General features: G+C 37.8%; 1 long non-coding RNA gene across 1 annotated transcript; it reads right to left on the bottom strand.

Moving 5' to 3' along the window:
• Positions 1–1,840: 1,840 nt before the first annotated feature.
• On the bottom strand, positions 1,841–23,573 carry LOC105497292 (uncharacterized). The gene is made up of 5 exons (XR_011606909.1): positions 23,452–23,573; positions 21,666–21,753; positions 8,089–16,508; positions 7,460–7,542; positions 1,841–5,713 (listed from the first exon to the last, which is right to left on the bottom strand). It is a non-coding gene; the product is annotated as an uncharacterized lncRNA (long non-coding RNA).
• Positions 23,574–24,756: the final 1,183 nt, after the last annotated feature.

Below are 24,756 nucleotides of genomic sequence, written 5' to 3'. Positions count from 1 at the left end.
TAACCTTCTCCCATAATCCTAAACTAGAGTTAGACTTGAGGAATTAGGTCTTGTTGGCTCTTTCCCAAGACTACAATAAAGACTACTCATCATTTGCTCAGTCTCTTCAACCAGCTTATTTCATTGTCTCTCTGGTTTATAGCAGCTTTATCTTACAACTGGCCTAAGCTAGAATTAACAAGCCGAATTTCCTAAAACACTAATCAACAGTACTTGCAGAAAATACATTATCTTCAGTTTCCTATAACTCCAAACAATGCGGAAACTAAAAAGACCTGATTCATTTTGCATTGTTCTATTTGGGTTTGTAACAGGATGTCGGAATGTCTCTAATAATATGAGCATTGTCCTTCGAGATGGTCATATCTAGATACTGAGTGCTTTCTCTAATAAAGTTCCCATTATTAAAATCGGGAACAATGCTTTGAATATTCTGTTTTGGAATTACCTTCACTACCAATTTACATGTAATATGAGGGATATCACACTACTTTACGACCATGCCTCACAAAGGCCAAAGTTTTCTCGAAGAAAATTAAATGCTGTGGTTTAGACACAAAGTTTCGAATGTCTTTGAGAATGATGCAGTATAACTATTCAAGACAAAGGCTGTGGAAATCTTAGACTATAGTTATGACTCAAAACAAAAATAAAGCAAGCTGTGCCTTCCATATATGCCTAAGGCTATGTCTCCAAAAATTTCCAGTTATGTGTAAAATATTCAGCCAATTATTTTCTTATGAACTACCAAAAAATCTTATTTGATTTGGTTATTTATTTTATGTATTTATGTGTTTTATACCCAATCAGCTAGTCATAGTATCTGCACAGGCTCTTTCAGGAAGATCTCTGCTTCAGACTCTGAGTATAATCATTAAGATATTAACATCATAAAAACGCTTTCAAGAATCCGTGTTACTGTTTATTCTAAAATAAATTCTTTGTAATCACAATGGTTTATCTCAACTCTCTACAGAGCCTGCAAAAAGTAATAAGACTTTAAACTTCTGGTGCTTCAGCACCGAAATTTCCTACAATAAAGATTTATATTAAAAAGTCTCTTATTTTAAATGTTTAAATGTTCAAGTGTTTGGGGTACAATAGTATAAGTTATCATGTTCATTTAAAGGGATAAAATACTCCGCAGAAAAGCCAGGAGGATGTAGAATTGAATGTCAATGTCTAAGTTTTATGTGAATGAAACAGAGAGCTATGCATTAGAATGCCTTGAGGAGTGCAGGCAGCAGTAAAAAAAGTCTCAACAGAGATAGTGACCCATTTGTTTTTCTGAATTTCAAGGTCATTGCATTGGTCTATATGGCAAGTGTGAAATTAATTACTTCTCTTTCAGATTTGACAATAAGAAGATAATAAAGCATAAGTGGTGATGGACATATGTAGTTCACATTAAATGAGACCGAATTGTACTAAATCATAACATGATCATGGTTGACTACAGCATTAACAATCCAACCATGTAAATTCATATATACAAAATATGTACATGCATTCACATATAGGGGATGAACTATGTGATTGAAAACCTGTGGGTTATGTTTGTGTGTCATATTTCTTTAAGACGTATTAACCAAAACACCACTCAGAGGTGAAAGAATCTTTCACCAACCAAAAAAATTCTTGCAAACGGAACAGAGAAATTCAGACTTTGAACAAAAATTAAATATTGAAATGTATTAGGTCATGCCAAACGTTATTGATGAATATATTTACAAACAATTTATGATGAACACTAGAAATTTTCTTGCTTGTTTAATGCAAGGTATTATATCATTATTAATACCACTATTTTATCATCATTTGTATATAAAAGACATCAGATATCCTCTTCAAATTAATTGAATTTTAAGTATTTATCTACATAGGATTTGAAAAATTGATTCAAAAATGGTGATAGAGTATATGTTATTATCCCAGTATATCACTGAATGTGTCAAAATCCTTTACACACTGAATGTAAATTATCCCTAAAAATCATATTTAAAATTTGTTCCACCCTTGCTTATATTTTTAGGGTGACTGAAGGAGTCCCTGATTATTTCACAAGCACTTTTTAGTATGTGCTGTAAACAAAGGCCCAACCAAATTGGATCCGGTTTAGCCAATAGAAATCTAGCTGTCAAAATCTGCTCCAGCTTTTAATATCTTAGACTTTCATTTTCTAAGTGAGCATGAACCTGAAGTTTGGTCTAGTCTCCAAACAAGAAAACTGCCACTGTAAATGTGATTATCTTCATGCTGCAGCCTAGTGATCATCCAGTGTGGTGTAGTAGAATGAATGCAGGGTATAGAGTCAGGACATTAATAAAAATCCCAGAGGTACAAAACACTCTTCAGAGAGAGCTGTGTAACATGGGCCAGCTTTGAGTCTTCTAGATGTGTAACTTTGGGCAACTTGCTTGCATTTCTGACCCTCTATTTGTTTTCCAATTTAAAAAAATGGGGATTTTATCACACTTACATAAATCTAGAACAATCCATGCCATAAAGATTAGATTTGAAATGATAGTTGCTCTAATGGTTAATTTTAGGTGTCAACTTGACTGGATTAAGGGATACCCAGATTGCTGGTAAGCTATTATTTCTGAGTATGTCTGTGAGAGTATTTCCAGAAGAGACTGACATTTTAATCAGTGAGCTGAATAAGGAAGATCAATCCTCACCAATGTAGTCAGGCACCACCCAATCAACTGAGGGCCCAGATAGAACAAAAAGAGGAAAGATGAATTCTGTCTCTCTCTTCTGGAGTTGCGACACCCATCTTCTCTTGCCCTTGGACCTCAGAACTCCAGGTTCTCTAGCCTTTGGACTCTAGGACTTGCACCAGGAGCCCACCCCAGATTCTCAGGCCTCTGACCGCTGACTGAGAGGTACACCGTTTGCTTCCCTGGTTCTGAGGCCTTCATACTTGAACTGAACCATGCTCTAGGCTTCCCTGGTTCTTCAGCTTGCAGACAGCATATCATGGGACTTCTCAGCTTTTATAGTTATGTGAGCTAATCCCCTAATAAATCCCCTCTCTTCTATCTATACTTTTGATTCTGCCCTCAAGAGAACCTTGCTTGATATGGTTTCCTTTTATAAAACTATTTTATCAGTAGTAATATACTTTTTACATTCTTGAATTTATGCATTCTGCTTATCAAAGTAATACCTACAAATGACACACCAGAATCTCCACTGGTGTCTTTGCATTACAGCTATTAATAAATGTACATGTATGTGTGTGCTTTGTGGACTGAATGCTTGTGTCTCCCTAAATTCATATGTTGAAGCCCTAACCACCAATGTGTTGGTATTTGGAGATGGGTCTTTGGGAGGTAATTAGGTTTAGATGACATCACAAGGGTGGGATCCCTATAATGGGATTAGTGTCTTGATAAGAAAAGGAAGAGAATCAAGAGCTCTCTCTCCTCCCTGCCACCTCCTGCCCCACCCTGTGAGGACACAGTCAGAAGGTGGCCATCTGCAACCCAAAAAGAAAGCCCTCTGCTACCTTGATCTGGGACTTCCCAGTCTCCAAAAATGTGATAAATAAATTCCTATTGTTTAAGTCACCTACTCTATGGCAGCCTGAGAGAACTAAAACATAATCACAAAAACACATAAACACAGACACACACACACAAAGATACATACACACACACACTCAGATATGTGTATTTTTTTTCAAATTTCAATTTTCAAAAGAAAAAATATAATCCAAATACCCAGTACAAATTTAGCCTCTTTAATCTAGGTTTTTTTCTACATGCCTTCTCTTTGGGTTTAAGGACAATCATTATTTGTCTCTTCTCGTCAGTGGAAACTTACAATGGAGAGAAGGAATTTGGATTTTATCTCACAGGCAATAAGAATTCACTTTTCATACTTGGACAGGGAGTTAAAAATAAATAATATTAGTCTGGCTACTCTGTGTAGGATATTCCAAGATAGACCAAATGTAAGAAGTCTAGAGGTTCATGTTATTCAAGTTCAAAATGATAAAGGATGAAATAGAATTGTGCTTATAAAAATACAAATAATTGTATTGATGCTTCGGAGTTGAATGTGCCTGAGTTTAGTTCTTGCTTCCATGATCACTAGCTCTGTGGTATTAAGTCTAGTCTTCACTACATCTTAGGATTCTTCTTAAAATGGGATTAATAAAGCCAACCCACTTCAAGGTTGGCGTAGGGTTTTAAAAAGCCAGAGCTGTTAATAGTCATAACTGATATTGGCAGCCAGTTCCCAATGACTAGATCTGGATCCAAGTGGGTATGGAGATTAAATGAGACGGTTAATGCTGAGTGCTGAGCAAAGTGCTTAATACATAGTACATCTGCTAGTTGGCAGTTATTGCTGTTATGTGCAGAAAAATTGGAGGGGGTTGGCTGTCGTAATGTTGAAACTGGTTGGATATAGAGAATACATGAAAAATAAAGTTTAGAAGATTTGATATTTGAGATTTGGGTATCAAATTGAATTTGAATCTACTGGTACTATTAGGTCTTAAAGCATACCAGCAGAATTTTTGGAAGAAGTGAAAAAGCATATGCAGATATTTAAAAGCCTTTCTTCTTGAAGGAAAGGTGCATGACAATCTTTATGATTTAGCTGAAAATATTAATGTTATAGTTAAAAACCAGGCATTTGAAGAAGTCATAATATGATAACTGCTTGAGGCAGTAAATAATACATTTAGATAAGATATGTTACATTCCAGATGACTGAGAGTCTTATTAAGGACTCAGCCCACCCACCCCCTACAAATATGAAAATATCTAACAGAAATTGAAAATATAAGAATATATGAAAGGCAAATTATTAGGGTATTATTAGAACTCAGTAGGTGATTTTATGTGCGTTTGTATAAGAAAAACTTTGGAAGAAATGACTTGAAATTAGAGCAAAAGGGCTTTAGTGAATTTTGTGCTCTGCACAAGCAAATTTCTACTTTTTCCAAAGGAAAATTGGATTAAATAATAGAAAACGGTAGTAATACATAAAATAATATATTATTTGAGAGGTTTATTTTCTCATACACATTGTTTCCTATGTTCCATATTGATTAAATAAGAAAAGATAATTTATAGCAGAATATTTGCTTGAAAATAATAACATAATAATATTGTTAATATGTTATCACAAAAAGTCTATTGTGAAACCACAAATGTTTGATATGGGTTTCAAGCATCATTTGTTTATTATAATAAGACATGGTGTTATACTATATTGAGATATTACACTTATTAAAACAAATTCTTTCAAAGATTGTCAATCTATTAGTACTACCCTGAGGGAAGAAGGCGGGGTTAACTCAAAAGGAGACAATTATAAAAAATATCTAAAGATGAAATATAGCTTTCAGACTTCAAAAGAAATAAAGTTGAGTTTTAAGTTATTTGGAAAGAACCTATAGTTTCCAGTTGATGAAGATAAAATGACCTTGGCCGGGTGTGGCACTCCCAGCACTTTGGAAGGCCAAGGCAGGCGGATCACCTGAGTTCAGGAGTTCAAGACCAGTCTGGCCAACATGGCAAAACCCCATCTCTATTAAAATACAAAAATTAGTCAGGTGTGGTAGTGTGCACATGTAATCCCAGCTCCTCAAGAGGCTGAGGCAGGAGAATCACTTGAACCCAGGAGGTGGAGGTTGCAGTGAGCTGAGATCACGCCATTGCTCTCCAACCTGGGTGACAGACAGAGACTCCATCTGGAAAAAAAGAAAGAAAATAAAATGGTCTTAACTCATTAAAAAAGTTAACTCTTCTATAGAGGAACCAAATTGGCAAACAAACTTTAATTGTTAAGATTACAAATATCTGTTTCGGACAATGGTTTTAGATGTTTGTATAAAATAAACCCATATTTCCTTTTGGAATATGTAAATTCCAATCATTTAAATTAACATTTCCAATCCTCTCTCTAATTTTGTTTTGATGTTTTCTTTAGAAGCATTTGTGATAGACACGTGTTTTCCTGTAATCTGCACAACTTAATAAATACTTGTATACTGCTAATGTATATACTGTCTATATGAGATTCATATTTTAACAATGGATGTGAAATTGTATACACTACAGACCTCAAAACCCTGAGCAGAGGCAGTCTGACTGAAAAACTACATCAACCCAATATAAGGATTGTGGCTTAGACAATGAAAATGTCTTTATATTAATTCAGTCACCTCATTGATTTGTCTACCTGATGACCCATATCAAACGAACACACAACAATAAATTTGGTTCACTGAAAAGCATTTTAACTAAAATTCGCCAGATGTTGGCAATCACTCATTCTCAATCCACATCTTATCTCACTGATGAAAGAAGAGAATCTCATAAACCCTCAGCTATTCATTAACAAGTCAAGCAGCTCTCCATGGAGGCAAGCCCTTCACATGCTCCATGGCCCTTGCTCAGATTGTAACATTTGTGCATTTTTCTTTGGTGCTAAAAAAAAAAAAAGAGAGAATTGGTCCCAGCGCTTCTGAACATTTCAGTTGTTTATAAACTGCCCAAATGGGGACACACGATCTCCATTCCTCGATTCCTATTGGTGTTACTTTTCTTTTCTTTTCTTTTCTTTTTTTTTTTTTTAAAGATATTTACAATTCCTTCCCTACCCAGTGGGCAACATGGAATGGCTTTCACTTCCTTAATTCCCACAGCCAGTCCTGCAAATCTCTCTGTCCACGCATCCTCTACAGATGCTCAGATGTGTTCCCTGTCTTTGATTCCTTATTACCTTTCACCTGAACTACTGAAAGAACCTTCTATAAATACTCTCATAAAGTAATTTTTTCTTATTTCACTTGATTTTAATTAATTCATAGTTATAAGATCTCTCTGGAATTAATTTTTAGGGCTAGCATAAAGTGGTACTTGAGGTTTACTTTTACATAGGGCTATCAGTTGGTCCAGCACAATTTACTAAAGAGGCTTTTCCTTCACCATTGTATTGTTGTGTTATCATTGTAATGAAATGGAAAGACTAGATAAGCATGTCTATTTTTTCATTCTCTCCCCTCTTCCCTTAAACTACTTGATTCTTATTTCAGTAGCACAATGTGTTGACAACTACTAAATTTTGACTACTAAATCTTCATAGTCAGTGTTCAAGACAAGAAGTCCACCAACTGTTACTTTTCAAAATTGTTTCAACTATTTTAATTTCTATCCCTGTCCATATAAATTTTAGGATTGGCTTGCGAATTTAACAAGTGCTTATGTAAATACAAACTTATCAAACAGTATACTTTAAATATGTGCAGTTTATTGTACATAATACTGTTTTTTAAAATTTTGTAGGTTTTCACTTCCAGGAAGATAGAACAGATGTACTTTTGTTTATTCCTTCCACTAAACGAAATGAGAACTCTTGGGAATTATATATTAAAAAAACATAAAAAGATGCGGAAAGGTAGAAAGAAGAAGGCAGAAGATAGGAAATCTGATACCTGAAGAACAACATGGTAGAGAGTTTTCTGAGTTTTCTTTTTGACTCGTATATCTCAGGCTTAGAACTGAAGAAGCCAGTAACCTGGAAACATCAATGTGCAGAAACAAAAACAGTAAAATAGAAATGAAAATCAGCTGTCTCTAGCCAAATGGCCAGGAAAGGTGCAGCCCTGCAAGATAGAAAATTTTTAAACAATAACCACTCCACTCAAGCCAAATTCTACAGAAAAAAATAAATAAATAAAATTAAATTAAAAAGTGCCTCACTTCATCCATGTCAGCAAAGTCTGATTGGAGAGCCTGGACTTTCACTCTTAAAGGCTATAACAAGGTAGTCTAAAACCTGCACAGAGGTGGTCAAGAACAGGCACTTAGAAAAAAAGGCCTTTCGTCCCCACCAGAAACCGATAAGGATCCCCTAGAATTCCTGATGAAGTGGTGTTAGAGAAGGGCTAGTGGAGACCCAAGATTATGCCTGTGCAGCTGTGGTGTCGCAAGGGGCCATGTGAGAATGGAAATGAGACACTAATGAGTTACTAAACCCCTTCCAGCCAGTGGGAAATACATGGAAGCTTACTGGGGAGCCAAAACTTCCCTCTCTGCCCACCAGTAATGAGAAGCACACTACCTCAGGCCTTAATGAATGCCAAGCATGGAACCTGGATTTCTACCCAACCTGGCAGCAAAAGGAACAGGGACTTCCTTCTTCTGCTGGAGAGGTATCTGAAGAAGCAAGCCAAACAGAAAGTTTAAATAAGATCTAGGGTGTCATAACATAAAACCCCAAATACCTAGTTTTCATTCAAAAACACATACCATACCAAGTGTCAGGAAAACACCAAACAGAATGAAAAGAAAGGAAGTCAACACATGCCAACACCCGGGTGACAGAGATGTCAAGGGTATGAAAAAGGATTTTTAAAAATATTTATTTATTTATTTATTTGTTTGTTTGTTTATTTTGAAGACAGAGTCTCACTCTGTTGCCCAGGCTGGAGTGCAGTGGCACAATCTCGGCTCACTGCAACCTCTGCTTCTGGGGTTCAAGCGATTCTCCTGCCTCAGCCTCCAAGTAGCTGGGATTACAGGTGCCCGCCCCCACGCCGAGCTCATTTTGGTATTTTTAGTAGAAATGGGGTTTCACCATGTTGGCCAGGTTGATCTCGAACTCCTGACCTCAAGTGATCCACCGCCTTGGCCTCCCAAAGTGCTGGGATTACAGGTGTGAGCCACCGCGCCCAGCCTGAAAAGGATTTTAAAGTAGCATCATAAAAATGCTTAAGTGTGTTCAAACATATAGTTAGATAAAATGAGAAAAATCGAGTATTTGATAGCACAACAGGGTGACTGCATCAACAATAATTTATTGTACATTTTAAAATAACTAAAAGTATAATTAGATTGTAACACAAAGAAAGGATAAATGCTTGAGGTGATGGATACTCCATTTACCATGATGTGATTATTATGCATTGTATGCCCATATCAAAATATCTCATGTACCCCATAAATATACACACCTACTATGTACCCGTAAAAATTAAATATAATTAAAAATATATATTATTGAACAAGCAATTACATAGATGCTTAAAACAAGTAAAGCAATAGAAAGTCTCAGCAAAGAAACACGATATACAAAAGAACCAAAAGGAAATTTCAGAACCGAAAAATATAATTGAAATTTTAAAAGCTTTATGAATGGGATGAATAGCTGAGTGAATGGGATGGGGAAGAGTATGTGAACTGGAGACAGAAGAATAGAAAACATCCAAGGGGAAAAAAAGAAAAAATTTGGACTTGTTAAATGTATTTCCATTTTGTTCTTTGGTTCTCTAAGGCAATATTTGTTATCCAAGTTTTAAACAGATTTTGTATTTTCAATTTATGGTATAATATAATTCACTGCTACTATTTGAAAATTGTAGCAAGTGAATTTTTTTACTTTAGAATTAATGTATTGCCCTATTGAAATATATTAAGGAACTAAACCATCAAATGAAGTAGATGGAAAGATGAGTCTTTTGCTGAATATATATATTTGTCAAATAAAATATATCAGGTTATTTATTTTCTGAATAAAAATGCATAAATTCATAATTATCCTTAAGAAAACATGACTTTATAATTCAAATGATGTACACATCTGTAATAGCAAGTTTGGGAAGCTTTTTCTAGTAGCCAGTAGGCATACAGCCTATTTCATTAGTGTGTAAAGTATATTTATTTTGAAGAGAAAAATGACATAAACACAAAATATATATAGCCACTCTTTCAATCTTTTAAGGCATCCTGAAATGTTTAATTAAGGATATCAATGGCCTCAGAAGTTAAAATCATGAGTAAATGGAGATATTTTTTCTCTGACCAATTAAATTTCATTTAATGCAGCCATCAATAGCTACTATTCTCATTCTATCAAGTATAATATATACCAAATAGAAGAGTCAAAATGTAACAAAAAAGGATTCAATCATGTGCTTGTGGTACAAACAGATACTTGAGGAAAACAATATATGTGTCCCTTTGTTCCAGTTAAACCTCATTATCAGTGTTTCAGCCTCAGGAAGAAATATCCCAGAAGAGAAACCCTAAATTATTGCGTTTAATAGGAACCAGTTACAAGACTATGCACTGGTGCAGGGGCCTACTCATGACAATTTCTGCCAAGAAATGAGCAACCAGGTATGGGGTGCACATAAGGAATCCATTGTGCTTATTGTCATAATATTCCACTTAGCCACAAATTGCCAGTGAATGATGCCCAAGTGTCTTCTTGCAATGCTCGATGAAGCCAAGCAAGTCAGGGAAACTACTTCTCTAGCTGGATGATAAAGAAGCAATTAAACTTTTGGAAGATTGCTGTGAAATTTTTCTGGCAATGACATATTCCTGAAATGTCTGTAGAAATGTCTGTAAATCGCATTTTAGAAAATAACTTCCAACTTTAAATAATGCAGCAATCCAAAATTTAAAATTATTCAGAAGAAAGTGCAATTTAAAGTTTTAAAAATAGGTTAGAAGGTAAGACCTCAATAATCTGTTTTCCAACTTCTGTTTTAATTAAATAATACAGTTTAAAGCAGGACACACATATGATGGAAATTCCAAAAGTAGGAATTAGAAATTTCAACTTCTAATTGTCATTTTCCTTTTTGGCTTAGAAACTTGATTAACTCTATGAGGTATAAATAAAACTGCATGCAATATAATATGCTGAGAAAATTGCCTTAATCTTACACAAACTTTTTATTGAAGTAAAATTCACATATTAGTCACTTTAAAGTGAAGAATTCAGCAATATTTAGTACATTCACAATGATGTACAACCTCATCTCTCTAGTCCCAAAACATTTCCATCACTCCAAAATAAAATCCCATATCCATTTAACAATTACTCCCCAATTTCTTCTCCCCCACCAGCACCTGACAACCAACAATCTGCTTTCTTTTTCTATGGATTTACCTATTCTGGATATTTCATATAAAAGGAATCATAGAATATGTGACCTTTTGTGTCTATCTTATTTCATTTGGAATATAGTTTTCCAGGTTCATCCCTGTTGTAGCACGTGTCAGTACTTTGTTTATTTTTATGGCTGAATATTTCATTCTATGTATATATCACGGTTTGTTGATCTATTAATCTGTCAATGGACATTTGTACTCTTTCTTTCTAGCTATTGTAAACAGTGTTGTTATGAACATTTGTTTACAAGCTTTTGTTCGAGTAGCTGTTTTCAATTCTTTCAGGGTGTATGCTTAGCAGTGCAACTGCTAGATCATAGGATAATCCTGTGTTTTACTTTTGAGAAACTGACAACCTGTTTTTCATAGCAGCAGAACAATTTTACATTCCCAACAGAAATGTACAAGGGTTCCAATATCTTCCTACTTCACCATTTGTTTTGCCTGAATTATAAACACATTTTTATTTTTGCTCTTTGAAATCAACAATGTGTATTTAGGAAATAAAATTATAGAGAGCTTTTTATTGCTGGTCATGCCAAAAAGTAATCTAAAATATTTCTACACATACTGATATTTGTTCTTTGTTAGAACAGCTAAATGATTTTTACAAAGAAATAATATTATTTGTGAATGAACATGGGACAATGCCAGAGTATATTTCTCCAACCTTCACAATTATCTACAAGGAGTGTTTATGATGCTTTTTCACACCCAAGCATAATGGTGAAATGTAGAAATGATTTAATTAAAGAGAATGCCTCCATCCTGCTAAACACTAAAGTAAAAAAAATAAAACAAATTGCCAAAGTCAGTGTTGCCTTTCAAGGTCATTCCTTGAGAAGAGGTTTGAAATTGATCAGTGTTATACATCTCAGTGACCGCCTCCATCATGTTCGATAGCTTGGATTTCAAGGTTTTTCGTGACATGTTGAGGACCATCATCCTGCATGCCCTTGCCATCATACGGAAGTAGAAAACATGAAATTATAACAGCAAAGATGATCATAGAGGTATAAGGATGAGAATTTCAGATTCAGAAGTACAAATGATAAGAAACATCAAAGTGGAAAAATAATCTTGCTTGAAGCTGCCAAAGTGGACTTTTAGCTTGGTACTTCCCAGGATCCTGACCTATCGCAAGTCCTCTTACCTGTACAGGTTTCAGTGTATTAGGAATCTTCTTAGGAGCTGGATTCATGTGTCACAGAAAGAATGTTATATATCCTCTTAATTCTTTCTGATTACAGCTTTATGTAGACCCCATTTCCCACCTCACACAATAATCCCATAAAAGAATTGATGGGGTGAAGGTTGCATTTGAAAAGATGTTTAGCTATACAAAAATGATATATTGCACTTGGAAAGAAACAGTGGCATTATGCCACATGGGTCAAGAAGCCATATAAAACATGTGAAGTATGTTAATCTTCAATTAGACTATGTAAGAAATTCTGTAATTTTATTCATTATGACATTGATGATAACTCTATCTGTAAAACAAAATCTGCTGAATGCTTCTGTCATCTTCTACACTTCTGTCTACCTCTCAAAATGGCCTCTTTGGAATCCAGGATACTTTTCGAGGAATATTCAATATGCTTTTAGGCATATGCAATACTCAATATCCCCTTTAAGCCTTTCACACACTCTAAGCTAAGTAGTCCAGGATTCCCTGAAATAAGAGGCTCCCTACTCACCTTTTCCCTTGGTTGGAAACATGGTTTTATTAAACTGGAAGGGGGTTGTAGTGAAGAAGGCATTACAAGAAGGACCTTTAGGGAAGTTGACACTGCCGAGTCAGCAGTTTTCACCTTCCGCATATTTTTCTTAGGGCTTTCCACAGCTGAAAGGTGATAAGAGATAACCTATTTCTGCAACCATTCTTAGGATGGTATGTACCCAAAACATCTTAGAGAAGAGCAATATTTTTTTAGCAGTAAGTCCTCTCCAAAACAGTTCTGGGAGGTTACCCGGCACTTGGCTATTTCTACTCTCTCCAGTGAATTCAAGTAAAGAATGTGAATTTGAAAATGTCAAGTACTCTCCCAAGTCAACTAAAATCTCATCTTGCAAAAAGTTGTGAAAGTTAGTCTTTTAGCATGGAAACAACATTTTGTTCCATTTATTTTGGAATTTACTTCTCTAGATAGATGGCAATGTGAGTATAATCAAACAATAAACACAGCATATCAAAAGTCTATTTGAAATTTCACTCATAAAAATTTGAATTCAATTCACCTCTGCTATTTACAAAACTAAACCCTTTATGATGTTTTCCAAATGACTGCAACAAGGGAAAACCTACATACACAGTCACAAAGTATTTCAAAAGCAACGTGTCATCAAGGGTTGTATGAATTTTACTTTTTAAAATTGGATATTTATGGGAAAATGAAATATGATATTTGTTGGCCTATAATGTTTTATCAACTTGTTTTGTATCATCTGTTTTGTTTGTTTTTCTATTGGTGGAGTAGGCAAATGCTACTGCTAATTTCTGGTGGAATGTAGGTGACTGCAAGGCCTATCGCCACAGTATTTTGAAAATTTATTTTGAAAAATAACACTGATGAAGCCTCTTTCAGGCAATTTTTTTGATGGCAATACCCGAACATAAAGAGCCACAAACTATATAGATACTCAGAGCATGCACGTGGGTAAAACAACACCAAGGGGACCATATATCTACTTAAATTAATATGTCATCAACTTAGTCAGAAAGACCTTTTAACAAATGAATAAATTATTTCCCAAGGTAGTGAGTTCTCCAAAAGTCCCTGGAAATTAAAGTGTAGAGATTTTATTACCAACGTTCCAGACATTTTACACTGAGATATTGAACTATGAGATCTTCTCTAGCAACTCCAGGAGTTGATGACTGTGGAAGTACATTAAGATTAATGATTCAGGATACTAGAAATACAGTTTTTACTGTTTAATTTTTCACCACCACTCTTAATCACATGAAAGCTGGCTTGCATCCATTTAGGTATACTGAAGCTGCTCTTTTGGCTGACACCAAAGATTTTGTTTAAAATTCAGTGTTATTTCTCCACTCCATCCTCCTTGACCTTTCTGCTGTGTTGGTTACTACTGATCATCCATTCTTCTTGAAACCCACTTCCCCTAGACATCCCCATTAATATACTGTCCTTGTTCTCCTTCAGTCTTCAATGACTCCTTCCAAGTTTCCTTTATTATTTCATCTTCTTATGCTGCTCTCAGGTGGTGTAGCCCACCTATGTGCTCACCTTATATTAAATCTTTTTGTCATTCACTGACAAAATTCCTACTATGCTGATGAGCTGTTGAATTTTAAAACTTTGAACCCTACCCTAATTCACTATATAAGTTTTTGGGTTTTTTGTTTTTGTTTTTGTTTTGAGACAGAGTCTCGTTCTGTCACCTAGACTGGAGTGCAGTGGTGCAATCTCGGCTCACTGCAACCTCTGCCTCCCAGGTTCAAGGGATTAGCCCTGCCTCAGCCTCCCTAGTAGCTGGAATTACAGACGCTGCTACCACTTCCTGCTAATTTTTGTATTTTTAGTGAAGGTGGGGCTTTGCCATGTTGGCCAGGCTGGTCTTGAACTCCAAACTCCGGTGATCCACCTGTCTCGACCTCCCAAAGTGCTGGGATTACAGGTGTGAGCCAGCACGCCCGGCCCACCATATGAGTTTTAATCATGTATTTTAAACATCTTACTAAAAGATTCTACCAGGTTAGTCTGCCATAACCTCAAATTTTACCTATCCCCAATTAATCATTAATTAAGTCACTTTTTTTTTTTTTTTTTTTAACTTCCTTTTCTAACAGGGGCACTACCACTTATCCAGCAACACCCGGAATAGTTTTTGTCTCAGATTCCCTCATGCCCTTTCGTGACCACTTTTTGTACTTAGCCTCTTGAATATTTCCCTTCCTCTTCATTTCCCACTTCCACAATCTTATTCAGGCCATTGTTGCCTAGCAAAGCCTCTATGTTTACTTTCCATTTCACAGCTAAGAGAATTTGTTCATTTCCTACAGGCCACAGTTCATGCTTTTAAAAATCAGTCTTGGTCTGAGACAGAAGATATCTAAGACCCTAACCAGACTCTGTGTAGAGATTATGTATACTGCATTATCTTAGGATACAACTGTGCATGGTTGATGACTTAGAGCCAGATCAAGGAAGACAATGCTGGTGAAGGAGATACAATCTGTTGAGATGGAGTTTAAAATGTGTGGCACACTGCAGTATTATACAGGCAGTGGATCAGGGGGTTGGGCATGGGCAATATAAATGGAGAATGTCAGGGATAAGACAAAATACGTGTAGCTCAAAGACTCCAAATCAGGGAGGCTGAGCACCAGATAATGATCCCCTCAGCAAAACTGTGATGTAGAACAAAATTCCAAAGCCTTGGTGGGAGAAAGATGAGCACAGGTCCAAGTCACAATGCTGGGAAGGGGCAGCAGTGGATGTGTAGTTACCAGCAAAAAGAAGCATAATTTTTAAAAGGAAGAAAAACAACTTCATGACAAAAGCGGGATCAAAAAAAGAAGACAATATTTTGTTTTTTAAAAAAGAAAAACAAACAAAAAACAGGGATAAAAGGGAGAATTAAGGCTTGGGGAAGGAGAAGAAACCCAGTTTTTAGAACAAAGGTAAAGAGGCTATAGTAGAGATTGATGGTGTGCCAGTGACTATTTGTTTGGAGAGGATAATAGCTAGTATTAATTAGACATTTACTCTATGCTAAACACTATATGTACATTAGCTCATTTCATTTCTCACCACAACCCTATGCATTAGATACTATTACTATCTGTGTTACGAGGTGATTAAATGAAGCCCAGAGTGTTTCCGGTACTTTGTTCAAAGTCAGAAAGCTTATAAGTGGGCAGATGGTAAATTGGGAGTATGGTCTTTCTGACTCCAAAGCCTGTTCCCTTAACCACCAACCTATGCCTGCCAAAAATCTTCTCCCACAGGCAGGATTTTTGGGTGTGTTGGGGGGAGGGTCCTGATAGATAAATGAAAGTAAGGTATCATATGGCCTTACCATTGGGCAGAGAGTGGAGACTGGGTTTCAGAATTAGCTTAGCCTTGTTTCTCATCTCTCATAAACTTAGAATTCTAAGCCTGTGTCCTAAGAGAAATAATCCACACATCAGGGAAGTATGTAGTGGATTCTTAAGTCTTGTCAAGGCAGAAGTAATCAAAACAGAATAATGTCAGCCCAATACTTACAAACTTAGCTTGCCTGGCTCAAAGATCTTCTATGAATTCCCACTGAGTCAAAGTCTTACTCAGTTTGGGCTGCTATAACAAAATTCTGGGCCAGGTGCAGTGACTCAGGCCTATAATCCCAGCACTTTGGGAAGCAGAGATGGGCAGATCACTTGAGGCCAAGAGCTCAAGACCATCCTGGACATCATGGTGAAGCCCCGTCTCTACTAAAAAATATACAAAAATTAGCCAGGCATAGTGGCACTCACCTGTGGTCTCAGGTACTCAGGAGGCTGAGGCACGACAATTGCTTGAACCCAGGAGGCGAAGGTTGCGGTGAGTTATCACACCACTGCACTCCAGCCTGGGAGACAGAGCAAGACTGTCAGAAACAAACAAACCATACATTGGGTAGTTTACATAAAACAGAAATTTATTTCTCACAGTTCTCACGCTAGGAAGTCCAAGATCAAGGTGCTGGCAGATTTGGTGTCTGGTGAGAACCCACTTCCTCGTAGATGACCATCTTCTCACTTTAACCTCATGTGGAGAAAGGGCAAAGTATCTCCCTAGAGTTTCTTCTAAAAAAGTACTCATCGCATTCAAGAGGGTGGAGCTTACTACTTCCCATAGTCCTCATTTCCTAGTACCATCACCTTGGGATTGGGATTTTAACATATAAATTTCGGGGGAGATGTAAATTCAGTTCATTGCAGGCAAGAACTTGAAGTTAAATGTTATACCTGGGCTGGGTCTTTGAGGTGTAAAGTGGAGTGGCTAGTAATTGAAGGAGGAATTCTCTTTGCAATTATATTGAATCTTTCATCAAACAGTATTTGAGCAACTACTATGTGCAGGGCTCTGGGTGACATAGATGAAGATGACACTACTGTCCACTAATGGACAGACATGAGCATATACATTGCAAGAAAGTGTAGCAGATATAAGTAATGGATTGCAAAATTAAGTAGGAAGGCACAGGGAGCATTATCTAACCAAGCCTGCGTGGGTAGAAGCAGCAAGATATTCCAGCTATTATTGCTGTGTAACAAACCATCACCAACTCAGTGGCAATAAGCACAGCACCATTGAATTATACTCATGGCTTTTGCGGGTCAGGAATTTGGATAGTGCATAGTAGGGATTTCTTGATTTTTGATTCATGGTATTGAAATGGGAAAAGTTCCCTTATCCTCCTCACAGGGCATGCGATGGGGGTGTGGCTCACTTCCTCAATGCCCTACTGCTCAAATCTCGGGCAAGCATGCAAATGGGCAGGTTGTGAGGCTCTGACCCCACAGCAGTGTCTGGGGTTGAATGATCACAGCTGAAGCCCCAGTGGGCATGTGCTACAGTGCGTGATTTCAGTTTAGCCATCTGTAGATGACTTGTGTTAGTCAGCTCAATTACATCCCCTGCCTTATCACAAGGACAGAGGGCTTTCTGTATCCCACGGTTTCTTGCCTTGGTGTACTGGAAGAATAAGGTCACGTGTGGGCTTGGAGAATGAGTGCAAGGTTTTACTGAGTGGAAGCAGCTCTAAGCAGATCGGGGAGCCAGAAGGGAGAAGGAGCGGAAAAGTGATTTTCCCCTGGAATCAGTCATCTCAGGGCCGGGCTCCCCTCTAACTGTCCCAGCCAAACTCCATGTTGATGGCCTACTGACCTGCTGGAGTCTACTGGTGTGCTCTTACATCAGTGCATTCTTCTGGACATCCAGCCACTTGTGTTTTCTTCCACTGATGTGTTCCTCTCAGCTGCTTGTGTCTCTGCCTGCTAGGGTCTCTGGGTTTTTATAGGATTTTACAGGCACAGGATGGGGGCATGGCAGGCCAGGGTGGCCTCAGGAAATGCAACATTTGGGCATGAATAGAGAAATGCCTGTCTTCAGGCATTTCTAGGTCCATGGGCATAGACCCCAGAGGTGGAGCCCTAGCCAGAGATCACACCCTTCTCTTCCCAGCACTTAGTCTGCCCCACTCTTGTATCAGTATCTCGTGCATGATCTAGGAAGGTTTGAAAGATTGAGGATTAGAATCATCTGAGACTTTTTTCCTTGCATATCTAGCACATAGCTTAAGATTACGTGAAGGCTGGTCTCAATTGTGACTGCTGATTAGATCACCTGTATTTGGCCTGAACTTATCACAAAATGGTTTCAGGGTTGTAAGAGAGAATGTTCCTATAAAGAACCTCTCAAGAAAGAGGATCTCAAGAGGTCCAGGAAGAAGCTGCTTGGACTTTTTGCAACCTCATTTCAGAAGTGAGGTGTGATGCTCTCATTCCACCACTCACTACTGAAGCAATCATAAGCTGTTACAGTAGGTAGCTAGTCAGGCATGAACAGGGCAGGAGAGGGCTCTGCCTAACCAAGAATGTCAGATGACCATCAAGTGATGATCAGGCAGTTGTTAATCTGTCTTTCTAAAATAACTGGTCCCTATAGACAGAAAAAACCTGAAACTGGTGATCAGTAGCTTCTTGATAAGATCTCAGGAGTTGGGCGAGTGAGCTCAAGAGTGTGCACTAAGAAGCAAAATGGCAGAGTTTAACTGGTAAATGACCTAGGAGCATTTGACTGGTAATGGAAGAATGCCTCAAGTGAGCATGCGTGCAACTCCAATAAACACACCGTGCATGCTGCCCTCCTAAGCACTAGCAGGCCATTGCACAGGCAGATAGCCCACCCCAAGGGAAGAATCAGGGAAGAAGGGATGCAAGGCCCCAGAAGCATGCCAACCTATAAAACCCCAAGTCAAAGGTCAAGCCATGCACTTGCCCTTTAAGTCGTCCACTTGGCTCTCTTCCAAGTGCACTTTCCTTCTGTTCATTCCTGCTTTAAAGCTTTTAAATAAACTTTCACTCCTGCTCTAAAACTTGCCTCAGTCTCTCCTTCTGCCTTATACCCCTCAGTGGAATTCTTTCTTCTGAGGAGGCAAGAATTGAAGTTGCCCCAGATCCATATGAATTCGCCACCATAACTCAGATAACTTCCACCACTAACAAGCCCATGTGGATTCATGGGGAAGGGTATATAGCCCATCTCTTGAGAAAAGAAAAATAGCTTACTGAGGCGAGCAGATCATTTGAGGTCAGAAGTTCGAAACCAGCCTGGCCAAAATGGTGAAACCCCGTTTCTACTAAAAATACAGAAACATTAGGCCGGAATGGTGTTACACCTGTAATCACAGCCACTGGGGAGACTGAGGCTGGAGAATCGCTTAAACCTGGGGTGGGGAGGCTGCAGTGAGCAGAGATCACACCACTGCACTCCAGCCTGGGTGAGAGAGTGAGACTCTGTCTCCAAAAAAAATAGAAATTAAAAAATTTAAAAATTTTTTAAAAAGCTCAGAGCAGTGTGAGTCATGCGAGGTTTACAGGCCAAGGCAGATGTGAGTAATGGGGCTTCAGTCATGCTCTTTCTACTGATTCCTGGGAGCAATTGTTTAAAAGTATTTATTCCTAACTCTCTCCCCCATTATCTTCATGTTCCTGGAATTCTTGATACAAAGAATAGTGTATAGCTAACCAGTAGCTTCTGTTATTTTAATGTAAATTCTCAGTAAACATCTCAGGAACTGCCTCTTTTCCCCCTTTGAGAATCCACTTGTAACTGCTTTTAACTGAAGTGTATATTCAAGGCAACTTAAATAAACTTAAATAAACTCTTTACTTATATTAATTTTGCCTCAACTTCTTCCTTTTAGATTGAAGCTCTTAAAATGCCATGTCAAAAAACTTTTTAAAGCTGCCACAGTCTGCCCTCTGGCAACAAATTACTTATATTCCTCCACTTCATAAAACATATTGACCCCTTTAAGGCCTGCTAAATGTTTCATCCCATATAAAACAGCATCCAGCTCAGGCTTAAGGTCCAGGATCTCATCATCAGATCTAGGTGTGGATGAGGCTCTTTGGAAGTGACGCACCGGTTTCTTTTGGTCTGAAGACTAGTCACTAAAAGACAAGTTATCTACTCATCAAACATCAAATAAATAATGTTGGGAAAGTCCTGAATTTGTGGGGTCCAGTGCAAAATTAACAGGCAGGGCCCTTTCTTCAAATATGATTAAGAATTTGAAGATGGTGACAGCAGAGAACTAAGCTAAGCTCAAGGCCCTTCTTAGGACGGGCCCCTGAGCAATTGCACGGTTTATACACTCATGAGACCAGACCTTCTTCCCATGCAGAAAATAAGAAAAGAAGAAAGAAAGAACAGTTACTGGTCTCTAGTAATTCTGATACCAACTGAATCCACGTTGCTATTTCCTGGTCTTGCACTCAGAAGACTATCTGGGAGTTGTTTTCTAGGGTTCTAACTAAGCCCTGCCCTCTGGTATTCTATCTCTACTTTCTGAGTCATCCTTCCTTTTCCATATATGTAGCCCTTGTTTGAGTAGCTTTCTCAGTCTGATTAGTTTCTCAGTTAAGTAATTTTCTCAGCTTAACTTCTATTGGTAGATATTTGGGGTTCCAAAGTTCTTTTGTTTCTATATAACTTAGCACCTACGTTTTGTTTTGTTTCTGTATAACTTAGCTCCTAAGATGGAAGAATTATTTTAAAATTTTGCGTATTTTTAAAAATATATGAAATTATAGTATAGTCTGCTAGACAAAAGTCAGGCCTACAAATTTTTTTACATAAGTCTTTCTCTACTTTGCGTCTCCAGAAGGCTGCTGTGAGATAATGCCCTTAAGATTCTTAAAAGCCTTAATATTTAAAGGGCAGGATCTGCAAGGCACATCCAAAAAACCCTTAGAAAGTCTTTTGCCTTTTATCTCTCTCAAGGGATCTATAAGGCACCAACTTAATATTTTTTCTAAGTTCCTAACAAAGGGTTTTATAGTCACACCCTTGACCTCATGTCTGACCTGCCCAGAGGCCACATTTTCCTGACTGCACCCTGGATTTGATCTTTGCCCCGAAGCCTTTTTTTTTTTTTTCTTTTTTTTTTTTTTTTTTTTTGGTGAATGTATATTGTATGGGATGGGGAGAATATGAAAGTTTTAATATCAAATTCAGCAAGTCTTGGTTCCTATATATCTTAATTTCTGCTTGAAGCCTGAATTATTTTCTTCCTTTGCTCTTCTTTCTCTGTCTGTAACTGATGATATGCAGCTAAAAGAAACTAGTTGACACTTTTAAAGTTTTGCCAGGAAATTCCCTTACTCACCTCCATTAGTTCCTTAGGTATGTTTTCTATTTTCCGCATTATAGCAGGTAACAGTTTTGTTAAATTTCCCCCACTGTTCAACAGAATTCTCTTCTCCTCCAATTTCCAGTAACATTTTCTACTTGCCTGTAAGCCTCACCAACATTCTCCTGGAGACCTGTCAGGCTGCTGCTATCCATTTCTCCCTTCCCATTTACCTACTCTGAAAGCTACTGCCATTAAGTTTTTTTGTTTCAGTGACATTCCATTTCTGATACCCATTTCTGTATCAACGAGGTTTCACTCAGAAAAGTAAAATCAATGTGAGTACCATTAAACGAGAGATCTGGCATGAGAATTAAAACTTACACAATTCTGGTTGCTGGTAGAAAAGTCCTTGCAAGACTTTTATCTCTGCATTTAGTGTTGGGCTGACAAGGCTGCGGATCAGCTAGGCCTAGATTCAGGAAAGAAAAATGGACATAAGATGGAACAGAGCAGTGGCAAACTAAAACCTACAAGGCAAAATGTAATCTATGAGAACAAACTAGACTCCATGAGAAGAAACTGGAAAGATGTAGGGGATATAGAGATGCAGCTGAGAGCTTTTGCCACAGAGATGCACATGCACTTGGCATAGGACTTAGAACAGCTAAAGAAGGAGAGTAGATGAAAGCTGGTAGACTTACAGGCCCAAGTGCTACCCACACCAACAAGTGAGCTAGCAGATCAGTGGTAGGGAGGAGCTGCCACTGTGCCTGGTACCCGCACTGACCTCCAGAGCTACTGCTGCTTCTTTTCCCCCTTCCAAATCTCACACAAATTTCCCTTGTGCTCAACACTGTCTTGGAACAACCCAGGGAAGGGAATTCTAGGAAATATAGTCCAGCTCAGCTAAGTTAGTAGAATACAGAGCTACTACTGAAGACTTCCTGGAAGACATGTTATTTGAATTGGATCTTTCGCAAATGAGGACTTAGCCAAGCAAAGATGGAAAGGCAAAGAGGGTATCATAATCAAAGACATGCATTCAAAGGATAGCAGGGTAAATTCACAGAAAAAAATGGACACTGGAATATCAGCTTGACAGGAGCAGAGACTGGGTCTGTTTCACTCCACAGCCTACAACAGAATGCTACACTTAGTAGGTGCCCCATAATTATATGTTGAATAAATAATCATGTACATTAAACACATTGTCAGAGACAGACAGTGGTTGGATTTGAAATGGCAAATTTGCCATGGACTGAATCATGTAAGATCTTATATATGACTCAAAAAAAAAAGGTAGCAAAGGATTGGTGAATTATGGTCTGGTCTAAGAGTGGGTTAAAGCAATGAGAAAACGTTTTCACCAGCCTCGGCAAAAAAAAAAAAAAAAGTCTTAAACTAAGGCAACAGAGGGAGACTTTGATATTGGCTGGGAAAGGGGTGAGAAAGCTGTGGCTCAAGCTAAGTTTTAACAGAATGTTCCAAAGTGCCTTTAATAAAGAAATTTTCCTAGCAACTGTTCAAACATTTCTTGTCCCATTTAATGGGAATAAAAACAAATCATTTCGATCATTATTTCTGAGAAAAATTTGTTACATCTAATGCTGACCACCACCTGAATATATTAAACTTTTTCTTCCTACTTTTTGTGGCATTTTTTCTCCCAGTTCTCTCATTTGTGAAACAAAACAGATTTCTTTGTCAGTGAAGCATAGTATATTATATAGGTAGAGTGTTTTTTTTCTTACACTTGAAATTCATAACTCCTAAGGGGCCATCCAGCTGAATTTATATTTCCATATGGTTACAGAAAAAATGACCAGCCATTGAGAAAGATAAAGACATTTTCCAGTCAGCCATTAACATCTGAACACATATAGTTTGTTTTATTTGGCACTTGGTCTTTGCTTTTTAAACTCCAAAGCAATGCTAATTTAATAATAGAGAAGACAGTTCAATAACAGGAAAACTATTTTGCCCTTACCAGAGCCTCTGCACAATTTAAGATCTTTTCAATTCTCAGTCAAGAAAGCCAGAAATCCCTTTGGTCACAGGAGGAAATGGTTTCTGAATCCTCCCTGGCAAAATACAGGAATTACACCCACCTATCATGTATTCATGAGGTCCCTGCTAAACCCATTTAGGAACCTACATCAAAATTTACCTTCTGGCCGGACGTAGTGGCTCACGCCTATAATTCCAGCACTTTGGGAGGCTGAGGCAGGCGGATCACTTGAGGTCAGGAGTTCAAGACTAGCCTTGCTAACATGACAAAACCCCATCTCTACTAAAAAAAAAAAAAAAAAAAAAAAAAAAAAAAAATTAGCTGGGCATGGTAGTGCATGCCTGTAATCCCAGCTACTCAGGAGGCTGAGGCAGGAGAATCGTTTGAATCCGGGAAGTGGAGGTTGCAGTGAGCCGAGATCATGCCGCTGCATTACAGCCTGGGTGACAGAGGAAGACCCCATCTCAAAAATAAATAAATAAATAAATACATTTGCCTTCTAAAGCAGTTTTCTCTGAGAATATCTGCAGGGAAAGATGATCTCTACATACTCTCACAGTTTTTGGCAGAAAAAGAACTTGTGATAAGCACTGGAGGGTGGACTTCTTAGTTCTCCCAGTTGTCTTTCCTCTATTTGACAGTATCAGGATTCAGATTTTAGGGCTTCTGGCTTCTCTAAGCAATATGAGCAGGTTTGTGCAAGTGCTGATCCCAATCATGGCCTTTAGCAAGCACGTGGGATTGATGTGACATCAGATCACAGACATTTAACGTATCAGCATACCTGTATCAATAGGTTGCTCTCTGGCTTGTAAATAAATCACATTTGCCTTCTCTAATTGTCTTCAAAATGTGCTCAAGACTTACTTCCTCCATGAACCTTGAGTTCATCATCCACATCCAATTATCCAGTAAGAGCCCAATTCCCACTGTTTCCCATACAGCCTTCTTAGCCTGGAGAGTATCCTTAACCTCCTCCGAAATATGTGTGAGTGTGTGAGAGTGTGTGTGTGTGTGTGTGTGTGTATTTCTGCTACCACTATTTGAAAACATTTATAGTCACTACTTAGCAATATTAACATATATTTATGAAGAGTTTTTAAAGCACAGATAATGTTTATTTTCACACAGGTTCATATATTCACCATCGTTGGAAATTCACCAGGAAAAATTAGGAAGATTTCAGAGCTGACAGAAAGTGTCAGTGACTTCAGTAGCCCAAGACAGAGTAGAGCCGCCAGAGGAGAGGATGGGCTCTGGATCGCAACAGTAGAGAAATCCAAACTAATGTTTACAATTGGCTTTTATCTTCACATCTTCAAGCCTTGGATGGTGATTTCTTCCTTAGCTGTGGTCTGGATTTGGGCATGGTATCAAGGTGAGAGGGTACTTGATGCAGGATAATTTCACTAATTTAAGAAAGCCCAGAGATAAGATATAAGTTCATGTCTGAATGTCCTCAAG

Source organism: Macaca nemestrina, chromosome 8, assembly GCF_043159975.1.
Source record: "Macaca nemestrina isolate mMacNem1 chromosome 8, mMacNem.hap1, whole genome shotgun sequence".
Taxonomy (NCBI): domain Eukaryota; kingdom Metazoa; phylum Chordata; class Mammalia; order Primates; family Cercopithecidae; genus Macaca; species Macaca nemestrina.
This window is presented reverse-complemented; position numbering and strand designations above follow the sequence as displayed.